Source organism: Gossypium raimondii, chromosome 6, assembly GCF_025698545.1.
Source record: "Gossypium raimondii isolate GPD5lz chromosome 6, ASM2569854v1, whole genome shotgun sequence".
Lineage (NCBI taxonomy): Eukaryota > Viridiplantae > Streptophyta > Magnoliopsida > Malvales > Malvaceae > Gossypium > Gossypium raimondii.
Window position 1 is genome coordinate 39,842,999 of NC_068570.1, and position 25,179 is coordinate 39,868,177.

The 25,179-nt window shown below is 34.1% G+C and overlaps 1 non-coding gene across 1 annotated transcript; it reads left to right on the top strand.

The window, feature by feature from the left end:
- Positions 1–410: 410 nt before the first annotated feature.
- LOC128042106 (small nucleolar RNA R71) lies at positions 411–517 on the top strand. Its single transcript, XR_008197314.1, has one exon. It is a non-coding gene; the product is annotated as a small nucleolar RNA R71 (small nucleolar RNA).
- The last annotated feature ends 24,662 nt before the right edge of the window (positions 518–25,179 follow it).

Sequence of the window (25,179 nt, forward strand, 5' to 3'; positions counted from 1 at the left end):
GAATAGGGTTTATTACTCCTATTAAAATTACCCATGTAATATACCTTTGCTGGATTTGATAGCATTCGTCAAAAACATGGTCTTCACCAAAATATACACATGATAGCTCGACTAATTTCATCTCTTGAACTGCTGTTGGTTTCTTTATCGTCTTGATCATATTAGCTAAAGATGATACTTGAGCTATTAATGAAGTGATTGAATCGAGCTCCATGGTACCAACAACTCTCTTGCTAGTCCCAACTCAAGTAGTAGGATATTTATAATCATTGTTAGCAATCTGCTACAAAATCTCATATGCTTCGTTATAGGATGTATCCAAAAAAGTACCATTACTAGAAGTATCAACTAACATCCTTTTCTACGCATTCAATCCATTATAAAATATTTCCATCTGAGTCCAGTGTTGGAATCTATGCATTGGACATTTCTGAAGTAATTCCTTAAATCTTTCCCAAGCTTCGTATAATCTTTTACCTTCTTATTCCTGAAAAGATGTGATATCATTTCTCAATTTGGCAGATTATATCGTAGAAAAAACCTTTGGCAAAGATCATTCCAAGATGCCACTTCCCTGATGGTAAAGCATTCAGCCATGCTCTAACACGATCTCTCAAGGAGTACGAAAATAATTTAAGCCTCAAAGTCTCTTCAAGAACACCCTGTTGTTTAAATAAATCACAGACTTCTAAGAAAAGCCTTAAATGCAATCTTGGATCTTCAGTAGACAATCCACTGAACTATCCTAATGTTTGCAACATCTGAAACATCATTGGTTTTAACTCGAAATGCTGGGCTTGTATGCGCAGTTGACTATCCCTGGATTCAAATAATCTAGAGTTGGAACAACATGCTCACAAATTGAACTATCTTGGTCATCTATCACACGATGAATAGGAACTTTAACGTCCTGAACATTCGAATGTAATGGGTTTTCCATACCAGGATCATTCTCGTTCCAAGCCATATATTGCAATTCTCGTCACTTTCTTTTCAAAGTTCTCTCGATCTCTAGGTTAAAAGGATATTCTTCATTAGCAAGAATGCCTCTTCTCATATGCTGATGGCAGATCTTGAAAAATTATAAACAACTAAGTTAGATAAAACTAATGGAATTAGATAAGCGGTAATAAAACCAAATTTCACTAAATTGCCGATCCCCGACAATGGTGCCAAAAACTTGTTGCGTGTAAATATAATGTGCAAGTGTGCTAGTATACATGTTGAATCAAGTAATATAATGATAAGTAAGATTGTTTCCACAGAGATCAGATAGGAATAACTTGGCTAAGTTGCTATTATGAAGTATGTGAATTATGCTAAGGCAAAATAATGATAGAAATGCAAAGGTAGTCAAAGTAATGATAATGTGCACAATATGTAAACAAACAAATATATAAAAATTCTCTATGGTAAAGATACCAAGATAATAATGAGAGGGTCTACATTGTTGAATGGAAAAGTTGGGATTACTAGGAATCTGCCCTTATAAACCAATAATGCCTCAGCAAATTCTTAATGAACTTATTGCTTAGGATGGGTTTAAAATGGTTTGCTTCTTTCGAGAGCAAGACCTAACGATACCTTACCTAAGGAAATATATGGCTATAGACCTCAGATGTGATTCCCAGTATTGATTACTCTTCACTTTGTACAAACACTGCTCTATGTCTAGAGATTTCTATGGGCATTCGGTCAAACAACCACTCGTATCAATCAATTATGGTCCAACTAACCTAACCTTTTCAAAATTAGATTATGTTTATAAACATATTGTGCATTCATCTATGCCTAGAGACTGCATGCATGCAATTTGAAAGAACAAATTGAATGAAATAGTAAAATAGATCAGATCCAAGCTTCAACATTAATGGAAAATTAAAGCATCATACAATAATCCCAACCCGATGAGATTTAACTCATGGGTTTGGTTAATTAAATCAAAATTCAAAATATATTCAACATCTTTAACAATTAATTTTGCAAAGAAATAATTTAAGAAAATAAAAAAAGAACTTCAATAAGCTTTCATCGATCCAACCTCGACTCTGGTGGCGCAATGTCTTGCAATGACCAGGTTGATTGCCTTATTCTTCTCCCTCGTGTTTTTCTCTGCTGCTCAGCCTCTACTGCTACCCTCGTTTTCTCCTTAGAATCTTTCCCTCAAAAAAACTACACAAAGATCGATATCACTGTACTGTATGGCACCAGTTGAGTTGAAAGAGTTGAGAGCACAATTGCAAGAATTGTTAGACAGAGGGTTTATTCGACCGAGCGTATCTCCCTAGGGTGCACCTGCGTTGTTCGTGAAAAAGAACGATAGCTCCTTAAGATTTTGTATTGACTAGAGACAGTCGAATAAAGTCACAATAAAGAATAAGTATCCTTTGCCACGTATTGATGATTTGTTTGATTAATTAAAAGGTGTCACAGTGTTCTTGAAGATAGATATCAGATCTGGGTATTATCAGTTGCGAGTTAAGGATTGTGACGTGTCAAAGACTGCTTTCAAAACTCGTTATAGCCACTATGAGTTTTAGGTAATGCCATTTAGATTAATAAATACTCCTGCTGCTTTTATGGATTTAATGAATCGAGTTTTTCAACCTCATTTGGATAAATTTGTGATTGTTTTTATTGATGATATATTGATCTATTCTAAGACAGAATCTGAACATGCTCAACACTTGAGAATCGTGTTACAGACTTTGCGAGAAAAATAGTTGTATGCAAAGTTCAGTAAATGTGAATTCTGGCTTCGAGAGGTTGGATTTTTGGGACATATAGTATTAGCTGACAGAATTCGAGTCAATCTGAGTAAAGTTGTTGCTATAATGAATTGGAAGACTCTGAGGAATGCTTCTGAAGTGTAAAGTTTTCTGGGTTTAGCAGGTTGCTACCATTGTTTTGTTAAAAACTTCTTGATCATTGCTTCACTGATGACCAGGTTACTACAAAAAAATGTCGAATTTATGTGGTCTGATAAGTGTCAATAGAGTTTTGATCAACCAAAAAACATTTTGACAGAAGCTCCAATATTAACTCAGCCTGAGTCTGAGGTAGCATATGTTGTTTAGAGTGATGCGTCTCTTAGTGGTTTGGGTTGCGTGTTGATGTAGGTAAGGAAAGTAGTAGCTTATCCTTCTCGACAGTTAAAGCCACTTGAAAGAAATTATCTTACTCACGATCTTGAATTGGCCGCGATTGTCTTCGATATGGAGGCATTATTTGTACGGTGAGAAATGCATGTGTATACTGATCACAAAAGTTTTAAGTGTTTAATGACGCAGAAGGAACTGAATCAGAGGTAGTGATGTTGGTTAGAGCTACTGAAAGATTATGATTTGATTGATGATTATCATCCGGGAAAGGCTAATGTGGTTGCGGATGCACTCAGTCGAAAGTCATCATTGTTTGCACTGTGAGCATTGAACGCTCATTTAGCTCTGAATACTGATGTTTTTGTACTGGTAGAGTTGAGGACTAAACCCTTGTTTCTACAATGAATTCGGGAGTTTCAAAATGACGATCCAAAGTTGATAATAAAATGAAGCTCGGTTCAGGATAATTAGACTACTGAATACAGTATTGGTGATGATGGTACGTTGCATTACCGTGATATAATTTGTGTTCCAAATAATTTAGGTTTAAAACGTGATGTTCTATTAGAGGCTCACATAGTACGTATCCATTCATCCTAGTAGCACGAAGATGTATTGTGATTTGAAACAAATGTACTAGTGGCCAAGTATGAAACGTGAGATTTGTGAGTTCATATCTAAATGTTTGATTTGTTAGTAGGTAAAAGTAGAGCATCAAGTACCGTCAGGATTATTACAGCTTGTTATGATTCCTGAGTGGAAGTGGGAGCGAGTCATGATGGATTTCATATCTGGTTTGCCTGTAACTCCGAGAAAGAAAGATTCGATCTGGGTGATTATTGACAGATTGACTAAATCGACACACTTTATTCCAGTCAGAACAGATTATTCACTTGAACGTTTTGTAGAATTATATGTGTGAGAGATTGTAAGATTATATGGAGTTCTGACATCTGTTATTTCTGATCATGATCTGAAGTTTACATTGAGATTTTGGAGTAAAATTCACGAGGCTTTGGGCACTAAACTCAATTTCAGTACAACATTTCATCCTCAAACGAATGGGCAATCATAAGGAGTAATACAAATTTTGGAAGATATGCTATGATGTTGTATACTCGAGTTTTAAGGTAGTTGGGAAAAAATATCTATCGTTAGCTGAATTCACTTATAATAATAGTTATTAGTCTACTATAAAAATGACAGCATTTGAAGCTTTATATGGAAGAAAGTGTAAAACACCGTTGTATTGGTCTAAATTGAGTGAATCCAAAATGGTGGGAATTGATTTGATTCTAGAAACTGAAAATAAGGTTCGAATTATTTGAGATTGTTTGAAAGTTACATCTAGTCGTTAGAAATCATATGCGGACTTGAAAAGAAACATATAGAATTTGTTGTTGGTGATTGAGTATTTTTAACAGTTTTTCCGTGGAAGAAAGTTCTATGATTTGGCAGGAAAGGAAAGCAGAGCCCAAGATTTATTGGACCGTATGAGATTACTGAAAGAATTGACCCTGTAGCTTATAGATTAACTTTGCCTCCTAAACTCGAGAAAATTCATAATGTGTTCCATGTTTCAATGCTGAGACAGTATAGATCTGATCCTTCACACGTGATTCCTCATACTGAAATTGAATTAAATCTAGATTTGACGTATTCTGAATATTTAGTAAAAATTTTGGCTCGAGAAGTCAAAAAACTTCGGAATAAACGAGTACCGTTGGTAAAAGTCTTATGGAATTGGCATTGTACTGAAGAGGCTACTTTGGAAACAAAGGAATCGATGAAACTACAGTATTTAAATCTATTCTCAGGTAACAATTTTGCGGACGAAATGTGCTAAGGGGAGAGAGTTGTAACAAGCCGTTTTTCAGTAGTGATGGAACAATGGTTTCGGGACCACAAATTTTCAGAGTATTAAATATTTTTTATAGAATATTTACAGAGTGATTTGAGTCGTATTAAAATTTGGTTAAGAAATTCTAATGTTTAGATAGTTAATTTAAGAAAAAGGACTAAATTGAAAAAGGTGCAAAACTTAGTAATTATTGCATTTAGATTATTAAATAGCTTAATAACTAAATGAGGAAGAACCTGTGTGGAAATTAGCCCTAGTTATTATGGTTGGACGACAAATTGAATGAAAATGACAAAATAATAGGTGTTTAATGGAAAAATTATAAATAAATCAAAATTAAACTAAACAAATTAAAACAAATTAGACTTTTTTTTCTTCATTCTCTTCAACCTCTTACCGAAATCACCATTCGAGACCTTGTGAGCTTCGGTCACCTTCTTGGCTTTTCATGGTATGGAAACTAGCTCGTTTTCTTGTAAATTTTTTGTTTTTGATATCATTGCAACTAGGTCCAACTAGATCGTACCTTCGTTTTTAAATTTGTTAAAATTTGGAAGTTACCATTGATGAATCTTGGTTGTTTATGATGATAAATATGTGTTTGAAGTTTTGATTGTGATTTTTGGATGTTTTGTAAAGTGATTTTAGTTAGTTTTTGATTAAAGGATTAAATTGTTAAAATGTTAAAATTACATGGTTTATTGGTGAATAAGAGGTGTTTTGTGGATTTTTTAAGGGCCTAGAATATTTAGCTGTAATATAATTTCTAGAAATGGCCAATTTGATGATTTTTGGTTTAAGGGACTAAATTGCATAAATTGTAAAAGTTTGGGGCATTATATAAATTTAAAAATAAAAGGGTATAAAATGTAAAATAAATTGGAATATGAATTGTAAGCTAATAATTAAGAAATTTTACATTTTAGAGTAAGACCTGTTGATTTACGTGGAAAAGGAAAAATTATGGAATAGTCCCTAAACTTTTACAACTATTGCAACTCAGTTCAGGTAAGTTCGTACGATTTATAATTTAATATCTATATGAATTATATGATGATATCATATGATATAGTGGACATTAATTGTTTTAATGGTGATGTAAAGTTGTTTGAGAAATTGTTATTGAATTTTGATATTTGGGTCGGATGAACGCAAGATAGAGTACAATGTAATGACGACGTGTTATGCGAGATTGATGAGGTGTGCTTTATATGTTTTTCCCGAGTATACTGAGGTTCAACATTTGTTGCAAACTCTCGTGTTATCCTATCTTATTTTAGAGTGTTATGGGGGCGGATGTATAGCTCTTCGGAGCATTTGGCATGTTATCAATTGGATTAGGTCTTCGGGGCATTTGACGTGCTATCGATTGGATTAACTATTATGAGCATTTGGCGTATTTCTGTTGGACTACTTGTGCACTCGTATCTGTAAGTCGCTCATCAGATAATAGATTATTGTAGTATAACATGTATAATGACTTTGAATGGCATGACATGTAAATGATATCTAGAATTGATGCTATTGTGGACATGTATATTTTCCCGGATATTATTGTTGAGCTTTGAATTGAAAAATGCGATTCACTGGTATGTAGTTATGGATGACAGGGAGCATGTGTTGGATCATTTTCTTTTGATTGAATTGTTATATTTCTGGAATTATTCAGGAGAAATGTTCATATCAAGATAATGTCATGGCAAAATATTGTCTAATCTACTGCCCAGAGATTCGCTATTGTGACCTACCTCTTTCGATAGCTAGATCTTAAGTTAAAAACTGAAGTTCATGTATGTCTACAAAACTTGGGATTTATAACTGCAATGAACGTCCTCTTTATACAACTTGTAACATCTATGTCTAGAGTGCTACGAATATTCTGTCAAGTATTCGCTTGCATCAAACAATTCAAGATCTAGTGTTCTTAGCCTTTTTAGAATTAAAAACACCTAAGAACACAACATACATTCAACTATGTCTAGAGCTTGCATACATGTATTTAAAATAAGCATGAATTGAATGTAACAGTGATATAGACAATCTCAAATCCTAGGCCTTAAAGATGATAAAACATTCACCCTAACAACTCCAACCCAGAAAAGATTTAGTTCATGGGTGGAACAGTAAACATCAAAATAGAACCATTCATAAACATTTCTCAATTAATTTCAAATCATAGAAAATTCAATCTAGAAAAATAAGGGCAGAACTGTAGGAAGTTAATTCCACTCCAGCTTCTCTTTTATCTTTCGATTGTACGTGAATCTAGGATAGATTTCTCTTCCCCTTCCTCACATCTGTATTTTTTTCTCTTCTAAGCTACTACCCTTTCTTTCTTTGGAATTCTCTAATAGAGTTCTTCTTTGCGCAAAGAGAGAGAATTATTGTCACCAGTCTCTTTATCATGTTGATTTTCCTCTTCTTCTTTTCTTCTTCTCTCTCCTTCTTTTATTGGGTAGATCCGTCCTACCTCGGCACACATTTCACCTTCCTCTTTTCAGGTTGGTTTTTCTGGTACACGTTTAGCTAGCTAAGACTGACGTGGATAGAGTGCTAAGTCATCTTCCCGGAATTGCCATGGCAATTCTGTTGGCAATCAATCTTACCAATTGCCACGGTAATGTTTCACTTCATTTATTTTCTTTCTGCATCCTCTTCATCCTCTTTTTCTACTTGCACCTGTGTTCACACAAAACCACACCTTTCTTCCCCAAGTGATAAAAGTAACAAATAATGGCCAATGTAGCACAATTCAAGCTTTGTCATGTAATGTTCTAAAATTATCCTAAATATACAGATGTATTTACTTAATTCCAAACAATTAATTCCATATAGAGGCCTAAAATATAACTCTTTTCAAGAGTTAACAATTAACTGCCAAAACTTTAAAAAAAACTCCAAAATTGTGGATTTACAGCTAAAAATCCAATAAATTGCAGATATACCGCCAAAACTCCACAGATCTCCTTTATCTTTAAGAAAACTGAGCCTAAACTAAGGTAATTTGGCCTCCTATTTTCTCTCAACCAAATTTTAGCTGATATAGAAGCTATTCTGACCCAATTTGTGTGCCCAAAATACCCTTAGACAGACCTTCAATGACTTGTGCTTCAGATGGACAAAGACTACCCATTTTGTCCAATTTTGTTCCCTCACAATACCGGTATCGCGATACCAAGGAAGAGGATATCGCGATACCCAAAGTGGATATCGTGATGCAACCAAAGGGTGGTCTCCAATCTTGAGTCTGTTAGAGGTATCGCGATTCCAGGGTTTGGTTACCACAATACCCTATCATTTGGTGTCATTCTTGCTCGATTTCAGCCTCCAACACGTCCCTACATTACTCAACCATACGTTAGCCCCCCAATGGCACTATTGGCCAATTTAGGTCACAAAATGAGTAAAAATAAGGCATTTACACTTCTTAACTTAAAATCTAAAAATTACAAAAAAAAACCACAAAAAAGTCGCTACGTTGCTTGAGAATAATCTCCTTAAGTATGCTCAGAAATCCTAATTTGTCATATCAAATTACGTCAAATTAGCGTGTACTAATCGATTAATTAAGTAGTAGAGGCCAAAAGGTAATACTATTTAATGAATAACTAATTCCCTTATAAAACCTAAATTCTAAAGTTTATTGCAACCATTGAAGCGAGTTAATCTTATGTCTGTTAATTGAAAGATCTTCGTTGTTAACTTTGTTTTTAGTAGTTATTTTTTATTTTAAAATTTTAATTCTCAATTTTAATTATCGTAATAAAATTTTTGGTGATTACTATTTAGACCAGCTAGTGTAGATAATAGATTTAGATTTAATTCAACCTTTCTTGGGTACAATTCTTGTCATCTATCTTGCATCTAAACTCATCAACTCTACATTTACAAATCTTATCTACATGAGGTCTATGTACAAATACAGGAGTGGAACTTTGAGGACCAAGGGTGCCGAGATAGGAACAGTAGGGGTGGAGATTGTGGAGCCACAAGATTGATTCATAAGAAATTTCACTATATCTATGACTTATTAAACTGAAAAAGGCATTCTTTAGCTTATTTTTAGACATCTGCAGAACTGGCACGCTATATACTCGCTCCTTTCTCGGGAGTCGGGACATTACTTTTGATTTCATCAGTAACGACATAATTAGAATTGACCAATATTTTTTCAATCTATAAGAAAACAGAAAAGCATCACATTATCACAGGTTATATATGGCATGTATATTCTAGACTCAATACATGCTATGCTAGTCCTAGAATCGACTAAATCATAGCTCTGATACCACTAAATATAATACCCTATACCTGGTTAGTCACCCGATCTGAGTTATAAGATGATACAACTATAAAACACTATCACTATTCAGTAATCAACCAAATATAGACAAAATATATCATTTCATAATAAATCATAATCATATCCATGATATTTAATCATATTTGAACCTTAAACGGGATTACGAAACATTTAAAACAAATTGAGATCAATTCTAGATTAAATTGAAACTTTTATGAAATTTTGAGTAAAAAGTGTAAACATGGGTCACACGGTTGTGTGGCTAGGCCGTCTGATAGAGGCCAGCCCGTGTGGCCCTAAGAATGGCTGTGTGGCTACTCCACATGTCTTATTCTCAGACCGTGTACAATTCAAATATAGGGTCACACGGCCGTGTCGCTAGGCCATGTAACAACTTGTGACTGTGTGAAAAATCCTACACCTAAAATCAAACAACCACACAGTCGTGTGGGTAACCGTGTGTGGCACATGGCTGTGTGACAGCCCATGTCCCAGGCCGTGTGCACCTGAAACAACTTCAAAACCAAGCTTTTTCATCTACCATTTCTTAAGTTCCAAGCCAAACCATTTCCAATCATTTTACCTATTCAAAACACATTAAAAAAAATACCCAAAACATGTCAAGTACATCCAATCTAAGTGTCTAACCAATATGCCTTCAATGGCACCACATTATAAACATAAAACAACAACTATCCAAAACATTCAACTCATTCATTCTAACATAAAAAAAAAATTCAATATTCATGCCATAACTTGCTATCACATAAACACCCAAAATACCATTCAAACTTGACTTGTAACCACACATTACGAAAACATCAAATATGCATTACATACATCAAGTTTGCATAAAAGTGCATTTACAACCAAAATACCAAAAACATGTTGTATATGTATGCGAGGTAAAAATCCTATATACATGCCACAAGTAACCAATTTCACATCATGTCAGAATTCAATAATTCTGGGTCAATAAGTAATGAACATAAAAATATTCGAAGTTCGTATTACATCCACATTAACGTTACAAATTCACTATGTACATCCTTTAATTTATCGATGGAACTTCGTAAAAGTAACTCAATACACAAGTGTGGGTAACATTTGATGCTCGTTCGAGCTAATTGTATACAGAAATATTTGTGTCAAGTTACCCGTCTGGGCTAAACCATTGACAACGCAGAAAAAATAGCTTGGCTAAAGCTATAAATACATGTAAGGTTACCAGTCTAGGCTAAATTTGAGTCACATGTATATTCGAGTTTGCTCCAAATGCTGGAGCTCGATCCAGAACAAGAATCATTCAAAATTCTCGTGTATGAGACTTTTATTCTGTCCGTCAAAATTATCTCAGAATTCAATTTACTACCACATAGTCTGATTTTCATTTTAGAAGTTTATATTTAAATAGTTAACAACATTTAATAACAAATTGTGACTATAGAAGGTAGTACGAACTTACCTAACAAACCATAGCAATTTAGTTAACAAGGACTCTTCAACAGCTTTCCATTTTTCGCCGAAGTCAACAACGTGATATACATGCATATAAAGTCACCGAACCTTCAAGCTCCTTCAATGGAGTTTTGATTTTCTACTTTTAATAGAAATGAAGAAAAGATGAATGTGATGTTGTTTGTTTTTTACTATAACCTTTAATAATAATTTTTTTATCATAAAACATTAATTTAACATGATTTATTCAAATAAATTAAGCACTAAACTTATGAAACATTTGAAAAGTGGTAAATTACTACTTTAGACCTTAAACAAACATTAATAATGCATTTTAGCTAGTAGAAATCAATACCGATTAAATTTTACATCTTTTACAATCTAGTCATTTTCCTTAATTAACAATCCAAACGTTAAAATTTCTGGACCAAAATTTAATACACCGATATAATTACTCTATCAATATTTAATAAAATTATTTAAGGGCTTGATTTATAGAAACGAGGTCTCGATACCTCATTTTTTAAAACCACTTGACTTCAAGGACAACCACTTATACTTAACTAATTATCCAATTAAATAAGTTTGTCAAATAAAAATTCACTATATCATATTACTTGACTCATAAATATTATTATTTAATATTAATATTTATGGACTCACTAGTCAGAATTGTGGTCCCGAAACCACTGTTTTTGACACTACTAAAAAATGAGTTGTTACACCAAACCAAAACTAACGAAAGCAACCTAAAAGGTGGATGCTTATCAGATAAATTTGGAAAATTTGAACCATTTGGAAGTAGCCTTTAAACCAACTATAATGGAGCCAAGCCAAAACTGTGGATCAACTTTGAAGCACCAACAAGACGAAGTGAATTACATAGGTAATAGGGGTGGAAATCCCTATTCGAACACATATAAACCTGGTTGGAAGGATCACCCAAACCTAAGATGGAGAGGTAATCAAGGAGGTGGAAACACAATGCAAAACCGAACGAACTCTCTTTACCAACCTCCAGATATACAAAGATCTTAAGATAGATCAATAGGGATTAACCATACTTCATGTGTTCAACGACTCGATCGGATAGAGGGAGCGATCTAGTCAATGAAGATGGACATACGACAAGTACAGTCTAAATGTACTTTAACTCGAAACACATTTATGAACTTCAAAGAAAATAATCCAGAAACATATGAGCCAAATTATGGAGATGATGAGCAACATGCAAAGGCAATTTGGTACTGAAATCCCTAGTAGCACGGAGAACAATCCTCGTAAGGATGGAAAGGATCATGTGAATGCAATTGCTCTACGATCCAGCAAGACACTTGATAATATTACTACTCCTATTCAAGAATTTATCGGAATATATCTAGGAATCTTTGGATGAAAATAAGCCAGAAGAGTTGAGTGATGGAGTAGCCAAACAGGTAGCTAAGCCGGTAATCTCAAACCCCGTGACCCTGAAAATACCATTCCTATCGAGGATTAAGGACAAATGAAGAAGGGATGCGGTTGATTTTATAAGCTTTTTGAACTTATTCAAGTCCTTGAATGCTAATTTACCCCTTTTTGAACTAATTGAGAAAATACCAAAATATGTCAAGTATTTGAAGGAAATCATGTCAAGGCATAAAAATTTGAAAAATTGTGAATAAATTAACATAGATACCTCTTGTAGTGCTATCATTGCTAAGAAAATACACCTGAACTTAAAAGATCTGGGTAGTTTTACAATTCCAACAGAGATAGGGGACATATATTTTAGTAAGGCCCTTTGTGATTTAACAGAGATTAGGGGAGTTGAAAAATACATCGATAACACTGCAATTAGCTGACAAGTCTTTAGCATGACCAAAAGGTGTACTTGAGGATCTGTTAGTTAAGGTGAGGAATTTTATAATTCTTATCGAATTTGTAATCCTGAATTTCGAAGAAGATCAAGCGATCCTCATACTGTTAGGTGGTCATTTTTGGCCATGTCTAGATCAACCATCGATCTCAAGAAAAATTAGTTAACTATGGAAATTTATTGTGAGATGGAAGTGTTTAAATGTGACCATGATTCCAAAGATGAGGGATTAGAGAAACAATTAGGGCGAGAATGTTTTGCATCATTTTACGAAAACTCTAATGACATTGATTAGAGGTACTTTTCGAGTGTGATGTATGTAGGAAAACATAGTACAAAGGAATGAGACAAATCAAAAAAATTCGGAGTTGATAGACCTCCAATGGACAGATTGCAATGATAGAAAGAGACAGAAAAAGGTAAAGATAGAGAGTAATAGATTACCGAACGAGTCTAGTAGCCATACTTGATTTTAAATCGTCAAAATCTTATTATGCCTATAAATATTGTAATTTTGTGCATTTTGATTTCGAGGATTGTAATTTGGATTTTTAACTTTTATTGGGGTAGGAATTAGGTTAGCATGGAGCTCAAGTGACCCTAAAAGTGTCTTGAAGTGATTAGGCACAAATCATGGAGTCTGAAACATCTAAAAATGTTGATTTTACATCTCTCAATATAAGTCACGACATAGGCACCCTTGTGTTGCGACACATAACTTCAAACCCAATTAATTTGAAAATCTCAGTAGTGTCGCGACATAGGTACACCTGTGTTGTGACATGCAACTACAAAGCATCAAAACTTGAAAATATCAAGCTGTGTCACGAAAAAAGTCCCCCTGTCTTGCGACACACTACTTTAAACCTAAATTTTTGAACATTTTAAGCCTGTGTCGCAACACACTTAGACACATGACGCGACACAACGCTTCAAACCTAAATTCTAGGAAATTAGGGCAGCATATCATGAAACACATACTCCTATGTTGTGACACGACATTGTTTTAATGAAATTTCCTGCCGTTAGATTTTTTATATAAACCGTATGATTTCAGACCTAAAACATTACTTTTAAAACACCCAATAAAGCACCCAAAAGCATAGGGTATCGTACTTCTCCTCCACTGTCACTGTTTTAATTTTGAGGGTTTGAACCGCCATTTTCGTCGGTAATCTCTTCTCCCCTCATTCATTAGTAATTTTTCTAGTATTTTTTTCTTCTCTTTGACAGGTATATTTCATCAGAGACGAATGAAGCACGACCAAATCGAGGTTTAATGTTCTAATCTCCTTCTCTGTTACGCGTTTTGTTTTACGGTTATCTTCGTTTATTTAGATACGAACACATGGCACTCCGCAAAGCACGCCATACACAAAAAACGTTCATGAATTTCGGTGCTACCTTTTTTGACAACCCTAAAGTCAAACAGTACTATTTTCAAATGAACGGTTGCACATTCATTCAAGAACGGGGGTTTGATCCCTCGTTGATCGAGTGCGACACAATTTGAGATTTGTTGGATTTCCACTATTGGTGTACTTTTTGCTTAACCCCAAACGAACCATCGGTCAACGCAATTCTCTACGAATTCTATGCTTCCCTAAAGGATAGGGAAACCCACAAACTCCCGGATGACATACATATGCATGTAACATTTCAAGGAAAATAGGTATTGGTCATACCCCGAAATTTGTTTGTATTATGATGCTATGTATTATGCCTCAAATTTCTTTGATTCTGTTGATTTAAACATGTATCGAGGCATAAATATGCTATTCTACAATACGTAACACAGGGGCGTGGCAAATGGACTCGCTAAGTCGGTACCAATATACCCTTAAAGCTTAGTTAGACTATAATATTTCCAATGGCCAAGATGTGGATGCAATTTATTTTCACCTGCATCTCTCTAACGCAGAATGTCTCTCACATCACCGCCTTTAAAGCAATTTTTCTTCACTCAATTTTACAGAATAAACAGGTCTGTGTGGGCCAGTGGAGTTATCAAGTGATGCTGCAATGTAGTAGTGGCCAAAAATGGGGAATGTACTTCTTCCATCTCGTGACAACCTTATGCAAAAGGGCGAGGGTTCCTATGTCACCGACCGAGCCATTTGTAATGCCAACGAGGAGTGTGCTTGGAAATAACATGTATAGTCAATTCATTGACCTTCACCAAAAACAAGTGATGGAGTGGAACCAACGTTGAAAGAAGAAGACGGACATCCCACCACCGTCCAAGAGGAACACCAAAATCAAGCCCTAGTTGATTGGCTTGACTGACATGTCGGATATCGAATGGGTCATACGATGGATGTAAGATATATCCTCGGTGGGAATCGTTTACAAACAGAGGCATGGTAGTTGTGTGCCTAACCCTCCACCGAATAAGTACGCGCCCGTTCAATATTCTGATGACATTGAGGGGGAGACGGAGAAGAAGAAGATGAAGACGACGACATTGAAGGAGATGAGGAGGAGGAGGAGGAGCCTTTCTGAGTCTCCAATTAGGAGGCGACGTTTAAGCCATAATGCCCCTCAATGATTGGAATCGCATTCCACAACTCGGTCCAACAAAGCCCTATCCAATCTTCTGGAATGAGGGTTACCAGGACAACTGCGGGACGGGGTAATGGAAGGTCAATGATGGATGCGGAGTCGATGCATGACTTATATGAAATTTGAACAATTTTTTAATTTTTATTTTTATTTTGGGACTTGGAATTTTTATTTTGGATGGTTTTTATTTTTTTCTGCCTGGTAGTTAGATTTTTATTACTCTATTTTTTTCTGTTAGTTAATTTCTATGTAGGAACCCTATATTTTAGACAACACAAAATTTTTGGAGTTAACTGGGACAAACGAGACAACCCAACATCAAATGCAGCACGATCACGCCATATCAGATAATTTCATTCCTTTATTTTTTTTAGCATAGTAGGAACAATGTGCTAAATAAAGTGTGGGGTGACATAGAACTTTTAGGATTTTTTTTTTTGTTTTAGTTGTTATTTCTGGTTATTTTTAGAAATTTTTAGAGTAATTTTTTATGTTGTTTTGTTTGTGTTCAAGCTTATAGAAATACAAGTGATTGGTTAGGAGCATGCAAATAGGATTATGTGAATAATTTGTAAATTTAGTTCGATAATAATTAATACTAGACTATTTAATTTTAGATTAATTAGTTCAATTTATTACACTGTGAATAGGTGAAAGTGTGTTAAGTATACAATGTGGTAAATGAATACACAAAAAGCATGCATGTTAATTTAATTCTACGTTGTAAAAATTGATAAATTTAGTTAATTAAATCCATATATTGAAATACCTGGGGATGACCTAAGGCATTGTTTGGTAGACACATTAGAGCTAAAGAGTCGACCCGATGCATGAATTCTTTAGTACCCTATTTTGAGTCGAAATCCATTTTCTTGAGGAACCATGAATGAAACCATGAGCCGAAAATATAATCTCTTGATCCTTTTTTTTCTTGGTCCCGCACGAACTTAGACATCAGACCATTGATATTAAGGGTTAGGTAGATACATAACGAAAGTTTCAAAATAAAGAAAAATTTAGTCTGAACCTACGGAGTGGTATGGTATAGTGACTATAAGATTCTTGCAAACTAGTGCTGAACTCGAAAAATCAATTGAAAGAAAAGTTTGTGAAGGCTAAACGCCAAGTGAGAAAATCTCAAACGAAGAAAAGCAAAATGAGATGAAGAAAAGAAAGAAAATAGAAAAAGAGATATACTCACGTTTGCAGAAAAAAACTTGCTAAGATGATTGTACTCACGAATATTGTATTGTACCTCAGGAAATGGAGAGAAAAGGAAGGTAGAGAAGTGGATATAAGGTGGTGAGCTTAGTTGGGACATTGGGGGAGCTTTGAGAACAATATAATGTGCCAAACTATTTTCGTGCTTAAACCGTTTTATTATGCCTATTATTGAACATCGAACCAACCTAAGCCGCAAAATGTTCCAAGTTGAAAAGTTCTATGTGACCTAAGTATACACTGCATGAAGGAAAATTAAATTGAGTTTAGAAAATTTTTACCACTTAGGTTGATATTAGCATAAATGTATACTTGTGTATTTTTTTTATGTAATACTATACTTAACATTCTTTAACTTATTTTCCTTGTAATTTATTGAAGTAATTTGTCTGACGTTAAAAATTAGGATTTAGTTACATATCGCGCTAGAATTACATGATTGTTCATAACATTTTATTTACATCACTCCGATCCAATCGCTTGTCCAAAGAATTCTCAAGTACTTTAGCTTTATCTTTGCATTTTTCTTTTCGTTTTCTTTTGTGTTTATTTTTCTTTTTTGTTTGCTTGAGGACAAGTAAAAACTTAAGTGTGAGGGTATCTGATCTACTACAAATCGTAGTGGCAAATTAAGTATTTTTTGGCACTTAACGAGCTTGTTTTCTAGTCATTTTAGTATATTTTATTACACTTTTGCATTTCTTAGTTTAGATTCAAAATATTGCAAAATAAGAGTTTTTACACATTATTTCGAGTTAGTTGACCTAATGGGCCAATACCGACCTTAAGATGGTTTTAATGATTTAATTGAGTGTGCAGGATAATCATTAGGAGGCCCAAAAGCATTAGGAATGACAATTGGATCGTAAAGCAAGCTTTCAGAGTCGCAACACAACCAAGCTAATTTAGAATATTATATTCAAAGTTGTGTGTCACAACACGGCCACAGGTGAAACGATGGGCAGAAATTAAGTGAGGGTTTTTCCTCCTACACAACTCATTTTTATTTGATTAAGGCTTGTAATTGATCTAATTAGGGCTACTAAACTCAATATATAAATAGTTAGGCTGGGGTAAGGCTTAGGGAGTTTTTGCCAAGCCGTTTAGGGTTTTTGTTAGTAGTTTTAAGATCTTTATTTCGTTCTAGTTTATTTTCAGAAGAAAATTTCTTATTCTTCGACTTGGATTCAATTTGAATCCAAGTCTTCGTTATTAAGGATTTCAGTATTTTTCTTTCGTTTCATGTTTTGCGACTAACGATATCTCAATCACTATCAAAGGATTTTGTGATTCTGAGCCTATTAAGTTTATCAAACGAAGCAATTTATGTCCTTCTCTCGTTTTAATTTATTTGTGTGTTTGTGCATGATTAAATTAATTTAAGAGAATATGGAAGTTATGTTCATGAGTGGCTAGATCCTTTGAGTGATTAATGAGCGGATGTGGGAGTGATTAACGAAAGAATTAGGGTTTTGCAATAGAGTTGGCTAGTATAAATCCATGTGTGTTTAAACTCTAAGATTGATGACTCTAGGAAGTAATCTGGGATAAACGATGTTGAGAGATAAGTTTACTTAGTAAATCATGGATTTAACCTGATCAAGAAAGTGAGTTTGAGAGATAAGCGTGTACTGGTCGATTAGTTAAGTAGTAGAGGCCAGGAGGTAATACTATTTAATTAATAACTAGTTCCGTAATAAAACCCTAATTCTCAAGTTAATTGCAATCACTGAAGCAAGTTGATCTTTTTCCTATTAATTGAGAGATCTTCATTGTTAACTTTGTTTTTAGTAGTTAGTTTTTATTTTACAATTTTAATTCTCAAATTTAATTATTGTAAGATGATTTTTGGTTATTATTCTTTAGACATACTAGTGTAGATAATATTTAGATTCAATTCAACCTCTCTTGGCTACAATCCTTAGAATACTTCTGTAACACCCCATGCCTGACCTGTCCACTAGTTTCAGGCATGGAGCATCACAAATGGACCTATACTTAATTAACCTTTGCTAACTCGATTACTATAAAATAGTCTAAAACCAATCTAATAATGAAACTTAAAATAATAATTCTTACATCCAAGGCCTTAAGTCACTAGATACTTATTCTCTCAAATTCCTAGCTTTAATCAAACTGTTAGTTTACAATTCAATTTTTAAAATCTTGCTAAGGACTATGTACCCTAAAAATCCAGATTCTAGGGAGGTTATCTAGCTTCATTGTTTTGATAATGAAGCAAAACCTCCAATGGTACCCTCTTCTTATGTGCATGTCTTTATCTATCAACGATCCTCGATCTTCTCTCCATCTAGCTTGGTCCCTCCCCTGAGTCCTCGGTCAACTTTGCAAAACTTTTGAACATCAGACAATGCTTGTAAGCTCAAATGAACTTAGTGAGTTACTTTACTGCACCATAATTAAGCACTATCATATGAGGGTAATGAATGTAAAATAAACTAAACAAAATACAAGATTTTATGTCAAGGTGGGTGTAACACCTCTAACCCATCTTCGATACTGGATTACGGTTACAGAGTATTACGGCGCGCATTCAATCCAATGACATCATAAAATTATTCAAATATTAATATCTAATCCACACATTAAACATAGCATATATACGCTTACAGGCCTTAAATCGAGCTTACAAAACCTTAAAAATAATTTAGAAACAATAAAGGACTAATTTGAATCAAAATAGAAAAACATGAAATTTTTTTTGAAATTTTTGAATTTTTGGAAACAGGGGTCACAAAGTTGTGTGGCTAGGCCATATGGATCAAAAATATGTCGTGTGACCAAACCATGTACAATTCGAAATTTTGGGTCACATAGTCGTGTTGTAGCTCGTGTGCTTGCCCGTGTGCAAATGAAAATAAGATCACACGGTCATGTCGCAGGTCGTGTGCCAGACCGTGTGAGATTCAAAATAAGGTCACAGTGTTGTGTTTTCAAACCGCTTAACAACATGTGACCGTGTGCGATAAACCTACACAAAAATTAAATAATCCACATGGCGTGTGGTGTGACCATGTGTGGCACACGGCCGCGTGGTAGCCCATGTCCCAGGCCGTGTGCACCTAAAATAGCTTCCAAAACAAGGCAAAACTAAACCAATTTCTTAGGTTCCAAGCCAAACCGAAAATAAGCATTCATATACCTTCAAAACACATTCCAAAAAAATTAAAACATACCAAAACATACAACCTATGTGCCTAACCAATATGCCCTCAATGACACCACATTTTATACACCAACCAATTCACATTCAAAGTTCACAAATACTTACTTTAAACACATGCTAAACTTACCAATTCATTCCATTCATGATCAATTCTACCATAACCTATTCATTCATAAGTAGCATAAACAAAATGACCAAATCATATACATATTTTAACACCCTATACTAGACTAATCGCCGAGCCCGGATAATAGGATGCTACACCAACGTCACATCATCACATATTACACCACGCCTCATTCGCATACGAACAACATCATAATTAATCAATTATAGGATTTTTAAGTTTAAAATACCCTAGGCAGTGTTGAAATTACTAAACATATATTAAACGACCTTATAATGAGTTAGAAGCATGCTTAAAGACCACTTAATGTAAAGTTCCAAAAATTCACGTAGGTATCGATACACACTCACCAATATTGATATTTCTCATAATGGGTATCAATACCATTTAGAAAATTGGTACCTTTTAGCATTTTGTTTCTCTTTAAAATTTAAAACCCATCATTTTTATCGATACATAGCAAAAGTATCTATATTTTAAACCTTGAGTATTAATACTTAAGAATTGGTATCAATACCAAATGAGCTATTGTTTTCCTACACATTCATTTTAACATGGGGGTATCGATATTAAGACCCCGATTATCGATACCTCTGTATAAAATAACAAAAATTACAACAAAATAGGGAATAATACAGACTCAATCATTTACCCCTTCAACATGCATCAACTAACACATCATCCAGTATCAAAATAACCATAATTATAGCCCTAAATCAACTTCTCAACCTCAAATATTCTACCTAAAGCAATACCAACAACATAATGATAAACATTCATCAAATCCTAAAATTCTATAAACATATCAAAATATCAAAGACATAATATGCATATCCAACCAACATTCTAGCCACAATGCCTTTATTTTCACAGTAAAAAAGAATAATGACATCAGCTACTCAATTTACTAAGCCTAACTTAGATCACTTTCTTGGAATTTCGCACCACTTACACCACAACACTAACTGTCAGCAAGGTTTTAAAAGAGTGGGCGAGCTTAAACAAGCTCAATGAATGCTTGAAAAAACCACCAAATAAACATGATGTCATGTGTTAAAAGAAAATGACCAAAGCATAATTTCTCACATAATTTACTATAATGATATACTGAAAAACTCATACAATATCTACCAACTCATCTAGCTTTTCCATTACATATTCAAGCATAAATCACATTTTATAATACTACATTTAATGATAAATTGGCACTTGAGCTATGAAATATAAAAGTAGACTCTATCACCACACATTGGATACTCAGATCTCCAACATACCATTGACTCGATGATTCGGACATATCCCAAAAGCGTAGCATTTAGCTAACACTCTCCAACACACCAACATATCCTGATTAATGGAGATGAGCTCACATTCCTTTATCCCACTAAAACTGTCTCGGACCTTAATCACCAAAAACACAACACAAGGGTGAGTACTCAAAGATCCAATGGCATGCCAACTATGTCCAACAGTCTCAAAGACCACAAGGCCAAAATATCCGCAGTTATACACACATTTTTACTTACCGTTTTCTGTACACTTTCACTGCATTTTCACATTATAAGCACAGCTTCATCACTTTCACTCGACATGTATAACATACCCACAATTAACACATTCACAATAATCATTACAAACATTTATCACATGTCACATAATCACATCATAATACTCAATCCACCTTACACAATCACATATTTTACAAATTAAACGAGGAGTACAAGAAAGCTTACACTCGGAACTTAGATTAGAGTTTTAGGCTACTCCTAAGCTCCCATTTAACATTATGAATTGTGTATACTAGCAATGATTCCAAACACTCAACGTTCGCACTTTTGCTTAGTCGTCGAAAGCTTAAACTAGATTTTCCTTTCATTTTGCCTTGCTCATCGAACGCTTCAATGGTTCCAATTCTTCACCAAAATAAATCGCACAACAAGAATAATTAATATTCAACCATAGACACCTAAATCAACCAAAAATGCAGGCCTAAGCTAGTTTCTCCTAGAACTAAAATTTTCGACTAGCAAAATGAAAACCCAAAAATTATAATCTCTACTCATTCCTAACGCCTAAAATAAATTCCAATCATCTAATTACTTACTAAGAATGATTCCCAAACTTCAAACTACTCTAAACTACACAAAAACTTGGTTCCAAAATTTTGACATACCATGGCCATCTTTCATGAAAACTTAACAAAACCTTAAAAACTTTTAATAAAAATTTAAGGAGAGTTTAAAAACCTTCTCATCACATCAAAACGAATTGAAAAACACTTTGAAACATCGATTTTATTCAAAATCCTGAATTTCGCCATTAATGCCCCAAATTTTTGCATTTACACAAAACCTTTGATTCAATAGATAAAAACTTGATTTAAATAGCTAGAGCTTATCAAAAATATTAGGAAAACAAAACATTACCTTGATTGAGGGGAAAACAAGTGTTTGACTGAAAATCCAAAAAACCCACAAGTTGAATAACAAGGAAATTAAGAGTGTTTTTGTGCTCTTCTTGGTTTTCAAAGGGGGTTTTAATGCTAGGAAGATGATAGAAAAAAAGGGATTGGAGTTTTGAAGATTGAAATTGTAGGATGAAGATTTGGATTTTTTTCTTCCTAAAGGATGGCACAAAAGAAAAAGATAAAGGGTGGTTTCTCTTTTTTTGTTTAACGTCAAAAAAGGGTAAAAGGGGGGAATTAGGCTGATTTTAAAACTTGATATATTTGCTTTAAAACTACTCTTTAATTAACCCTTTTACAAAACAGTCCTCTTTTTAAAATTGGAAGTCTTATCTACATTATTTTTATAAATTGATTCAATTTCCAAAAAGCCATAGTCAAATACATTTTTGGTTTACCATACTTCAAAATTTTCGAGCTCATTCTGAACCTAAATTCCTAAATTATTCTTGAAACTTCTAGGCCTAAATTCAAGATGTGACACATATGGGCCTTTACAAGCCACAAGCCAAATAAATATATAAAATTTAGCCAAAATCAAGTCTGCACAACATGATCCAAGTAAGATGTATCACTAGAAGTAAGTATCCTAGATGTATACAAGACACACCTATTACATGCCATATAACCCAAAAGTAAACTTATCAAAATCTACTGAAAGATATCTTGATAGTGTGATCTTCAAGTTGATCCGATCACCCGATTCAACAAAATGCTATTTACAAGGAAACAGAAAATGACACAAGTAAGCTTCAATAGAGCTTAGTACATTCAACGGTTGAAATAATAAAACTTACCGTATAAACAAAACAATCATACATTAACAAGGTACTAAACAATAATCCTGTCAACCACAATCATTTAACAGGTGAGTTTATATATGTATCTACGAGTTGCATATTCTATTCAATCATATGAGATCATTCAATATAAAGTCACGATAATATCGAAAAATCATGCAAACATATATATAATTTAATAACAATTCATCCCACCGTTAGAAATTTTCCCAATGAACGATATATCAGATACAAACACATGGTTATTGATAACTCTTGAAAAGGGTTATATTTCATGCCTTTAGACCTAGCTAATTGCTTGTACTTAAGTACATTTTTTTGCATTTTAGGGCATTTTAGTTAGCATTTTTAATATTGTATTAGGACTTGGACTGTGTTGGAATTAGGTGCTTCTAATCGCTTGCAGTGGAGTTTTTTGTGTGACAGGAACAGGGTTGGAACGAGGAAATAAAGGACTAAAGTTTTGTTAGGGCAAAGTGTAGACAATTTGCCAGCACGGATGCTTTGGAAATGCTGGGAAGACCAAGTCAACATTTTCCGCGCAGCAGTCCCAGTTCAAATTCAAACTTGTACCACATAAATCCACTAAAAAAAGAGAAGATAATCACGAGTTGTTAGCCAACCCTAGTCTAATTTATCTATAAAAGCCAATGAAGGGGACCTCACAAAGGGTAAAAAAATGGTGAGAGGGATCCTTAGGCATGAATAAAGGTTCGGTTGCGCAAAGAATAGGAAGTCGAAGGTAGTCCTTCTTAGCTATCATAGAAAACTATGCTGCCAAAGTGTGGACAGGGCAAGCAAAAGCAATTTCCCGAAGTTCTTTTGTTAATTTCATTAGGGTTCCTTCAAAATATTGAATTTAAGTAGTTGAACACAATTTCAGATAATATTTTGGATTGGAATTACTTTCGATGAATCCTTAACTATTTTTTTATGGATGTACTATATATCTAATTTATTTTACTATTTCATTTGATTGTTCTTATTTCTTAATTAAAATGCAAAAGATCTCTAGACATAGAAGACTGTTCACATACTTATAAATTGTTTCTAATTCCGAAAGGGTTTGATTGGTTGGATTAAAATTAAATGAAATGAGCAAGTATTCAATAGACACTTGTAGTCGACTCTAGACATAGAGCCATGGTTATACAGAAGGAACCCATGCAAGATATCTCAAAAGCCTATAGACACGAGCAAGGTAACTTGAGGTTTTGCTTTAGCGAGAGCAAACTATTTTAAAACTCTTCTGTGTAGTAAAGTAGATACGATTTTGGCAAGGCATTATTGACAGTAACGATCGATTCTGGGTAATCCCAACCTTCCAAATCAACATCATATGTCCTTTATTCTTTGCCATAGTATCTTTTCCACATCATTATTACTTCTTTATTAACATAATATTCTCGTAGTACTTCTCATAATTTCCATTACATATCTACTCTCATTTTACCATAGAATTTCCAAGTATTAATTAATTCCACATATTGCATACATCACTATTCCTTTTAATTGCCACTGCATACTTGCCATAGCTTTACCATAGCATTAATTGCATTTTATTATAACAACTTAACCACTTTTGTGCCTCAATCTGATCCTCATAGGAATGATACTCACTCATCAATTTATTACTTGGTTCAACTTGTATTCTTGCATAATTTGCATATCATATTCACACGCGACAAGTTTTTGGCATCGTTTTCAGGGATCGATAATTTGGTGAAATTTGGTTCGGTTATTTTACTTAGTAATTTTATTTAATTTAGTGTATTTATTTTTTACAGGTTTTCCATCAATGCATGAGGAAAGGCATTCCTACTAACACAGAATACCTTTTTGATCTGGAGATTGACAGAACCTTGTGGTGAAAGAGAAAATAATTGAGAAAAATGGCTAGAAACAGGAATGATCTTACTGGTAATCCAAATGATCGCAATAAAAATCCTCCCATTGGTCATGTGGTGGATTGATAGGCCAATTAAAGAGCATGTCATCCCAATACTGGATGATTTGAATCAAGGGATAGTCAGACCAACCATACAAGCTCAGCAATTCGAGTTGAAACTGATAATGTTCCAGATGTTATAGACCGTAGGACAGTTTGGTGGGCTCCCTACTGAAGACCCACAATTACATTTAAAACTCTTTCTAGAAGTATATGATTAATTCAAACAGCAAGAAGTTCCTGAATACGCCTTGAAGCTTAAGTTGTTTCCATATTCTTTAAGAGATAG